This window comes from Hylobates moloch, unplaced genomic scaffold, assembly GCF_009828535.3.
Source record: "Hylobates moloch isolate HMO894 unplaced genomic scaffold, HMol_V3 SCAFFOLD_18, whole genome shotgun sequence".
Taxonomy (NCBI): domain Eukaryota; kingdom Metazoa; phylum Chordata; class Mammalia; order Primates; family Hylobatidae; genus Hylobates; species Hylobates moloch.
In genome coordinates, this window is record NW_026652293.1 from 27,965,483 (window position 1) to 27,974,565 (window position 9,083).

Consider the following 9,083-nt stretch of genomic DNA (forward strand, 5'->3'; position numbering starts at 1 on the left):
GTTGCAGAACTGAAAGTCCATTTTGGATATGCTGACTCTCAATACAGTGCTTGAAGCCAAACTTAAATGTATCCATTCTATGTCTAAAATGTCAGAGGAAAAAATTGTCTGCTGGTTAAGAGAAGAAATTATGTTGCCTAAATAAATACTAAGACTCAGTTGCATCAAATTAGGTGGAATACCAAAATGTTCATCCTCTCAAACCTCTACAGCTAAATGGTCAGCTGTGAGTATCAAGTCATGTGATATTGACTTTCCTTAAAACAGTCATATAATCTACACCTGAGAGGAGAAAATAGTTCTCATGTGCAATATCTCTCATGACACTTTGATTCTGGCCTTGTGAGACCCTGAGCAGACAGCCTAGTCAAGTCGGCTCAGACTTCTGAACTCCAGGACTATGAGAGAATGAATGGGTGTGGTTTTAAGCCAATAAATTTGTAGTAATTTGTTACACAGCAGTTTGTCTCAACACTCCTTTTTTTTCCACATAGTAATCATAAAGCTTAAAGAAAGTCACCTTGAGAGCACATTAATGTAAAAGTAATGACTACAATTCATCAGCTTCTTGCAAACTCACCATTGCTAACCAGCAAGTTCTAAAAACCCAATGGGGGAGTGTACATGGCTTAAAGACAGGCAATCCAGAGTTCTCCAGTAACATCCCATCACCAATGACATTAACATGAATATAATAACTGTTGTGCATTTAAGCTAATCAGCCTTGCAAAACAATTCAAGCCTACAGACTGTCGTTATTGTCTGACAGAAATACTTAAAACACATTTCCAAAATAATCTGCAACAGCAAACAAAGCAGCTCAACAAGGTGGCTGCTTTGAGTTGACTTAGAAAGGGTCCTGATAGTCATGCTTCATGGAGAACTTCATGAGAAACGGTACCACCCCCCAACACAGACACACACACACACACACACTCCTCCTACCCAAGGTGACTACCTCAAGGGCAGAGACTGTGCCTTAACATCTTGTAATATTATCGTACCAAGTGTTATGGATATTAATAAAGTTTAATGGTACTTACTACCTTCACGTTTATGGCCCTTCGAATAATAAAGTCAAAAATTTCTATAAACATCCTTAATCTATGTAGCGACTTCCACCTAAGTTTAACATTGTAGACACTTTAATATTTGCAGATGTCAGTTAAAGTAGTTTTAAAGACGAGCTAAACCAGAGAGGTTAAAAGAGTGGGGAAAGGACTACCAAAAGAAAAAGTTACCGATTTGAACTAATTGAGGGTATGGAGTTTTCATGGAAAACAGAAAGGCTTTGGGGTTAACTTCGAGGGATACAAGATGATATGGTGAAAAGAGTATGGCCTAGAAATGCAAACTCTAGGGGTGATACTCTAGGTGCAACTCTAGGTTGTCTTCACAACTCATGAGCATCTTAACCAGAGGCAAGTCCTTACCTCCCTGAGATTCAGTTTCCTCCCCTATAAAGATAATAATAAATGAATGTGGTTGTGAGAATTCCCTAAGAGAACATAAATGGAGGGCATCACACAATGCCAAGCACACAGTTGGTGTTCAGCATATTTAAGCCATTTCTTTCTGATCATCATGATATACTAAGAATCCATCTCCCTCTTTCTGTGCCCCATCCCCTTCAGCATTGACAAAAAATGTGACCCACCAAGTGAGCGGAATAATATAACGATATCACTCACCAGAAAAAAAATAGATACTTCTCTGTACATACAAGTGCCAGGAAAATGGTAAGTAAATGATGGTTTAAAACCTGGCTTTATTTCATGTACTAGTTGGGAAACTTTTGGCAAGTTATTTAACCTCTTTGTACCTCAGTTTCTTCTTCTGTAAAATGGAGATAAGAACTATGTTTATCTCATAGAGTTTGTAAGAGAACTAAATGAGCCAATAGATGTAAAATACATCCTTACGACAGTGCTTAGTACAAGGTCAACACTGGTAGTCAATGTTAGCTATTATTGTTAACTATTATTGTTACTCACAATAGCCTTGTATGTGCAGTACCTAAATGAGAATGAAGAAAGAAGGCTGGTTTCTGCCATGAGGCAAAACTGCAGAAAAGGTGTGGCAGCAACAGCAGATTATGCTGCAGGAGGGAGGAGCCAGTAAACAATGGAAAATGAGCTATGGAAAGAATGGTAATAAACAATTGTATAATGTTCATTATGTGGCAGGCACTGCTAAGTATTTTATATATATTAATTTATTCAATTCTCCTAACAATCTCTTAAGGTTTTGACTCATTTAATCCTTGAAACAAGCCTAAGAGGCAGACACAGTAATTATTCTATTTTTCAGATGAGAAAACAGAAGAACAGAGAGGCTAAGTAACCTGACTGGAGTCACACAGGAAGTGGTAGAATCAGGATTTAATCACAGACAATCTGGCTCCAGTGTCTTGGCTCTGAACCACATCATTAATGTAGACTATTGGCTGCAAGGTTGACTCACTGACACACTCACCCCCTATTCCATCAGAGATAGAAACAGGTCTGGGTTTTTTCCAGTGTGAGAAATGAGAGTTCAAGCCATTTTTTTAAAGAATGGTCAAATAAAGCCAGATGACTTGAGAGCATCCAAGCTAGAGACACTGTGGGGAGAGAAAAACAGGTTGAGATGGATAGGTTGACGAGAGGATTTTCTGGAGGAATCAAATAAGTAAAATTATTAATTTTTGCAAACATTAGTATAAAAATTACATACTATAAAATTGTACTTAATTATTTATTAAATAGTGATGGAGTACATGTAAAACTTAGTTTTCTAGCTTTGCAGCCTATATTAGTCCAATTTCATACTGCTATAAAGAACTGCTGGAGTCTGGGTAGTTTATAAAGGAAAGAGGTTTAATTGACTCACTGTTCAGTATGGCTAGGGAGGCCTCAGGAAACTTACAATCACGGGAGAAGGTGAAGGGGAAGCAAGGCATCTTCTTCACAAGGCAGCAGGAAGGAGAATGAACACAGGAGGAACTACCAACTTATAAAACCATCAGATCCTGTAAGAACTCACTCACCGTCACGAGAAAAGGGAAACTGCCCCCATGATTCAATTATTTCCACCTGGTCTCTCCTGTGACACGTGGGGATTATGAGGATTATAATTCAAGATGAGATTTGGGTGGAGACACAAAGCCTAACCATATCATAGCCTAACTTTCTTCCTACTTGAAATATCAGTTAGGGAGGAAATACGGCTTGAAAATCATATTCTCCCTTCACACTTACAATGAAATTAGACTTAATCTTAAAATAGGAAGACAAATTCCCAATTTCCTTTTCATCCCAAGAGAAGAGCCAGCTGACCCCAGGGAACACTCAACCCCATGGGATCAGGCCGCATCCCTCAAGACCCTCCCTAGGGAGCCTTACATAAAAATACCAACAGCTATGGCAGCTGGGATGGGAGTGGAAAATACTGACTTCTACCATAGCTTCCCAACTATTCACCAGCTCCTAGATTCATGCCCATCCACAATCATCCTCCCCAAAACCTCCAGTCATATTTCTAAAAGACAAATCGGATTCTCTTCCTCTTCTGCCAAAAATCTTTCAAAGATTTGCTATCAACTACGGGGAATGAGTCAAAATCTTTAGCATAGACAACAATGTCCTCCCTAAGGAAACCCCCGTGGAAAGCTCATCTTTCCCATCCCTGGTGCCAGGTACTGTGTGGTGGTCTGGAAGATGGAAAGGCATGCTCGCTGCATCAGCAAAATTCTTTGCAGATTATGATGCCTGTTAACCAGCTTCCTAGTCTTAATTTATGGAGGCTTTTGTAGAGGGACTCAAAAGATTCCAATGGGGATTCACTGGGCAGGGGAAAAAAAGCAGAGAGTATGTATTAAATCATAAAACTCACATTTGCGAAAGTTGTCCTAAAGCTTTCCCAAGTCAGAATCTATAAATTCCCTTACAGTCATTTATTATACATTAGGGGACACATCTTTTTCAGATGTAAAGATGTAAAAAGTAAACATTAACTCCCCCTTTTTTTAAGTTCAAACCTTTTAAAATTTAATTCTAGGTATTTGCCTTTTTGAATTTGGTGAACTCAGCAGTGGTGGGGGCTAATCTCATTTAGAACAGCTGTCTTTTCCTAGACTAAGGCAATCAAAAAGGAAAATCCAATTGGAAATGAACCAAGAAATGTCTACATTGTTGGTGGGGCAAAAGATGACTGACCTGCTAGTGGGCTTCATTATCATTGGGAACCTGGTCCAAAAACAAAACAAAACAAAAATCAACATAGCGCTTAGTGCAAAAACTGTTCTGGGAGTTAACATTAATATTTAATTTATAACAATGATTCAGGAAACTTATTTGTATTATTTGATAGACACCTTCCTGGGCAAAAAGAGTCACTCCAGGTTGTTCTAAGTTACAAACTCCCTGAAAACTCAGAAGATGCTAATTTCATTTACTGAATATTAACTAACACTAAACTTGTTTGGAACTATATTTAGTACAGTAGTGAGACCACAGGCACCAACCAGCAAAGCATATGAATTTTCCTTTCAGCTTCTCAGCCTTGGCAGCACAGAGTGTTAAAGCAGCGAGAAAGGCCTCTTGCTTCACCTGAAGAATCTATCAAGAAATTTTATGACAAGCCTCAGAAGTGACATTTTGCACCTTCTCCGTGTGGCATTGAGCCATTTCACACTGGCTGGAGAAAACAGTGTGCCTGTTAACAACATTTTTCAAGGAAAAATTAGAAATCAACTCCAAAGCAACTGTAAATAGTACCCGTCTACCACAATTACTGTGCCTCCAACCGACACATAGTTCTCAGGCACATAAAGGTAACAAAAATAAACTTAAAAAAGGAAAGAGGGGCCAGGTGTGGTGGCTCACACCTATAATCCCAACACTTTGGAAGGCTGAGGTGAGAGGATCACCTATGCCCAGGAGTGTGAGACCAGCCTGAGCAACATAGCAAGACCTTGTCTGTAATAAAAAATAAAATTTTTAAATGTGTTTAGAAAAAGGAAAAAGGAAGTAAAATGAGTTATAATGAAGTGCTCTTTCTCTGTAGATGCTAATCTTATAATAAAGCCAACTGGGGAATTCCATTTTTAAATAATATTTTCGAAGATTTTTTTAAGACGGAGAAAATAACACTTTTACTGAATATCCAGTTTTGGGTACACATTTCGTTTATTCATTCATATTAAGTTCCACAAAGGTAGGAATTTTTGCTGTTTTGTTCACTGCTGCATCCCTAGCTCCTGGAACAGTACCTGGCACAAGGTAAGAACTCCATAAATATTAGTTGAATAGATTAATTCATCAAATACATATCAAGTGCCTATGCTGTATCAGGCTGGGTGATAGGCCCAGGGCTATAAAGAGTTGCTCACAGTCTATAGAGTATATCCCTCCCAGCTCCAAATTCATATATCTAAATGCTTCCTTGAAATATCTAACAGGCTTCTCAAATTTGACATGGCCAAGACAGAACTTTTTCTGCAACTACTCACCTGCTTCTTGCTTCAAATCATTCCTACCCTTGATAGGTGGAAAATAATTACCCCAGGACTTCTGATCACCTGATACAAATATATACCAATTAAGCACCGGTGTAAGGTTTCCTATTATGTACGTATTGTGCTAGACACAATCCTAACTGATATATCATTCAAAGGGCAGACAGAAGAGAGGCAAGGAAGAAAACACATTTTAAAAGGGCTTTCAATGGTAGTAAGAGGAACAGGGAAGCAGATTAGATAGGAAGGTCAACTTGAGACCAAGGGACCACCACCATGTGGTCAAACAAAATGAGAACATAATAAAAAGTGATTTTACTTGGCAGTTAGATGTCAGTTCCAACAGGAGTGAAAAAAAGGAGATTAACATATTTCCATTATTCTATTTAGAGAGATTTGTATGTTTTATTGACTATTAAATCTGTATATTCATAAAACTTCTTTGTTTAGCTTTACTTACATGGCCGGAGAATCATGTACTAACATATTCCAGCTATCATGGCAAAGAAGACCTGTGGAACCTGAGTTAACTCTAGAAGGAGGAGGCAAAATCAATTGGTATGACTGCTTTCACCAGTATCCCCCTAACTACAACCAGACTAATAGATTCTCAACGACAATGAAAGAGTCTATAAAAGAGAAGGAGAAAAGAAGGAAGAAGAGGGGGTGAGGGGAGAGATGGAAGGAAAGAAGAAAGTAAGGAGATCTAGAGGGAACGACACAATGCCATTTGTGTTACAATAGACAGTGGACACTCTAGAAGACAGCAAGGGAAGACTTCTCAGCAGAATTTGCTCATAAACTGAGATCTGCAAACAGCAGAATTGACCAGAAAAGAATGTGAGGAAATGCTCCAGGCTGGCCCAGGAAGGACCACGGAAAGTACACGAAGCATGTCTTACTCTTCTTAAACATCTCTCTCAAGACTTTTTTCCATCCTTGTGCTTGAATTTCACAGGTAACCTACTATTTTGAGTTACGCTGATTTGGTTTGTCTGGTAATTTGAAACACTGCCCATCATCCAAAGTCATTAACTGGATTTTACCAGGGGGTACCTAGGTCCCAGCTAATACCCCCATTCCCAAAGCAAGGGTCTGGGAACTGTTATAGTAACATATGATAGTAACATGTTACTATCATAATATTTAGTATTTTTACTGAAGCATACCAGTGAACCTGGAAAAGAGAAAACTCTGAAATCATTCTAGTCATTTATTTGGATATTGATGTGCAGCCTTTCACATATCACCAAATTAGAACACAACAGGGTTTGGTGACAGCCCCCATATAGCCTGGATTTAAGAGTAAAAATCTTTGTCTCTAATATAGAACCAAAAAATGACAAGCATAAGAAAAAGTTTCCTTTTCCACCTTGTGTTTACTCATCCTGTTTAAAAAATTGTTAGTGATTAGTGCAATGTGAAAGCAACCTTTGGTACTTAGGGTTCTCACCCATTTACTCCCTGGTAATAGCCAAAGAGGTGGGGGAGGGGAGGAATTTGATCAAGATTTGTAAAAATCCCCCTGTAACCTAATATTGAAAACTTTCAAGAGCTTTTCTGAAATTACCATTACTAAAATATTCACAGCAGCCAAGCCTTCTGTCAAAATCCTTAGACCCTGCTAAGTCAATGTAAGGGATGAAATCAATTACACAGGCTTAATTTGCAAAGAGAGAAAATTTAAACATCTAAATTGGGATTACTTCGTTTCACAAGATATATCCAGTTACTAACGTTTTTATGAGCCTTGCATAGAGTAAGTCCCCAAATATTTGTTTAATGAGTTAACTAGTGAATGAGAATCAATGAATAAAAGTGAAGGAGGGAAGGAAATTCAGCAACAAGAATTAACGATGTCTAAATATGCTTTGAGTACTAGACATTAAATACAGTTTAAATCCATATCAGTATCCAAGTAACTGATGAGAGATGCCTGATATAAAATGAGCTATCAACTGAATGAGACTATTAAGAAAGCAAGTGACTGGAAACCAGGTTGTAGCACACAAGTCTTCCTTCTTCCTTATCCTCATGCTGTTACCTTCTAATTGTTTTTTTCCCCTCTTCTCCAATCTCACTTCTATAATCTCTGGTCCCCAGTATTTCTTTTAAAGTATCCAAAGAGGTAGACTCTTCATTCCCTTTCTGCTAGCAACACTCACACCTTAAGCTGGATGAATCTGTTCAATTGTTCATTCATTGTTTAGTTAGCTCAACAGCAAGTGATTGAGCTGGGACTCAAGTACTGTTCTTGGGCTAGGGTCAAAAACAACGAGAAAAGATACTTGGTCCCTACCCTTAGGCTGCTTAGAGTCTTTGCGGGGACATAGATGAGTAAAGGACCAATTACATTACAAATAGAGGTATATTTGGAACTCTGGGAAAACACAGCCTAATGTTAGAATTTATAATCTAGTTGCGGAGGAAGGACATTTGAAATATAAAGGAAACGAGTGTTGGTTAACGGTTCAAGAGAACCACTATATATTAGTGGTTAGAGGGATATTGGCAAAAGGAGGTAAGATCTAAGATGGAATCTGGAGATGAGACAGCATTAGCCAGGTGGGAATGGAGGGGAAAGATAAGGGAAATGTAGGAAGGGTAAATAGAAGTAAATCTGCATGTGAAGGACTGGAGCTGATGGATTAGTATTTTGAGGGAACCTGTCTGGATAAGACCTGTGCTTTATATCAAACAAAGCAAACTCACCACTTTGCTAAGCACATTCCCACTGTGCTTGTCTGTCTCCTCACCAATGGCCACATGGGAATATCCTTCCAATCTTGCCCCCATCCCACCCTTCCTTTAAGGCATAACTTTGCAATTCATCATGTCCTGTCTTAAACCTTACATTTCTATGGCTCTTTTTAGGGTTCACATATGTGTTTTGTCAATGCTCCTGATATCTGTACTGTTTCAAATGACCCTTCTTCTCCACTAATAGATTGTAAGTAGTTCCTTAAGAACAGGATGATCTTAAAACAACCTGACTGACATAGAATTGTCTTTGTCTTTGTTCCTGGTAAAGTACTTTCCCAGAGCAAATACTTCCTACTTATTAATTGTTTAGTAACACAGTTTAGGTAAGCAAAAATAATAAAATTACTACCCAAAACTACCTAGTCATCCGGGTTCTGGACTATTCTCAAGGGAGAAACGGAAAAAACTAATTTTTCTTGGTGTCACTTCCAGTGGATCTATGTAGAAAGTAAACAGGTGGTTTTCTGTTCCATAAACAATACACATTTGGACTAGGGGTCCACATAGTTAGATTAGTATGACACTAAAACCATTTTTACTTAAGAATAATTCGGGGTTGGGGTCAAGTGTTTATCCTCTTTGTTGAGATGCTGGTGACACCTAAATCTCCAGTACACCTGCAAATTCCAGAGGAAAGGAGGATTCTCTTCTATGACCAGTTGAAAAGAGAGATATACTTGGGACATGTGGCAGTAAATTTTCAAAAGACTGATGCCCAGAAATTGCAAGAAAAATTTCTAGTCATAATAAAATGATACATGTAGCCAGCTCTCTTAGATAAGTTTTTGAATCAAAAACAAAATTAAGATTGAACTTTGAGAAA